The sequence below is a fragment of the Ceratosolen solmsi genome, unplaced genomic scaffold (genome assembly GCF_000503995.2).
Source record: "Ceratosolen solmsi marchali unplaced genomic scaffold, CerSol_1.0 scaffold47, whole genome shotgun sequence".
Taxonomy (NCBI): domain Eukaryota; kingdom Metazoa; phylum Arthropoda; class Insecta; order Hymenoptera; family Agaonidae; genus Ceratosolen; species Ceratosolen solmsi.
Window position 1 is genome coordinate 8,864,567 of NW_011948419.1, and position 303 is coordinate 8,864,869.

Consider the following 303-nt stretch of genomic DNA (forward strand, 5'->3'; position numbering starts at 1 on the left):
TTTCCCTACTTTAATTAATAAATAACTTAATACACACTATAACGTTTTGTTTGTTCTTTATTCGCAACTTCATTCGATGAATATTTGCTTTTACGAAAATCTGGTATGGATTTTCCATTTGAAATTCAAGCCTTCTATTCACTGAAATGGTAAATATAAGTTAAAAGATTTTTTTTATTTTTATTTTGATCTTCACGTTATCCTCTTAAAATTACTGTATATTAAGATTAAAAACAGATTGGATTCAAAGAAAAGCTGCTATACAAGAATTTTAGCATATAAATAGTAATAAAAATGTTAATT